Genomic DNA, 837 nt, shown 5'->3' on the forward strand with positions numbered 1-837 from the left:
GATGAGAATTTTGCTTTGTTATTTTATAACACAGAAGATTTACTTCCTGTGACGTCACGAAATCCCCAATAACTTTCGCAGTTTCCTTCGTTTTGGTTTCGGAGAATAATATATAACTCTCCTCCCAGCACTGAATCGCGCACATTACATGCTTTCAACGACAAAATGTCTTATAAAGATGCTTTTATTTTTACACTATGATTAATTTTCTTTGATTTTACTCGAGATATATGATAGGTGTAGAATTGTTTTATTTTCCGAAAGCTTAAAGTATGGGAGAGCAGCATGAATAATACAACAAAGCAGGATTTACATGAGTACTGTCCCTCGTCATGTATTCATGTTGACGGATCAATGGATTGTCCTTCGTACGACATTTTTTATAATTCTAAATGAATGTATAAGCTTAGCATCCAAGTTGATTCAAATCTGTGTGTGTTTTTTTTAAATCTGTGGAAAGCTTATGTATGGTTTTAAGGGTTCACTGTTTCCGCTGAAAAGACTCCCAGTTCTTAGATGGATTAAAGAGACCTGGGTAAAAATTTAAAAAACTAGGGGCGTAGAGCTGTACAGTCCTCAGGAGAAAATTGTCGGTAACAAGAAATAAATTATGCATTTTTCAAAATAAAATCTAATAGAGTCAGACTAGAAAAGAGTGGCCTTAAAGGTTCATTTCAAAGACTATTTTTTTTCTCAAAAACTGCGCAAGTGCCGTAAAACTCTTACTATATAAAACATAAGTTCTCAATCGAGAAAGACGACAGTTGATAGCAATATGCGCGACATGTCACTAATTATGCCACCTCCTCTCTATCTGCCTATCTCTTTCTCTCTCTC

This window comes from Aplysia californica, unplaced genomic scaffold, assembly GCF_000002075.1.
Source record: "Aplysia californica isolate F4 #8 unplaced genomic scaffold, AplCal3.0 scaffold00075, whole genome shotgun sequence".
Lineage (NCBI taxonomy): Eukaryota > Metazoa > Mollusca > Gastropoda > Aplysiida > Aplysiidae > Aplysia > Aplysia californica.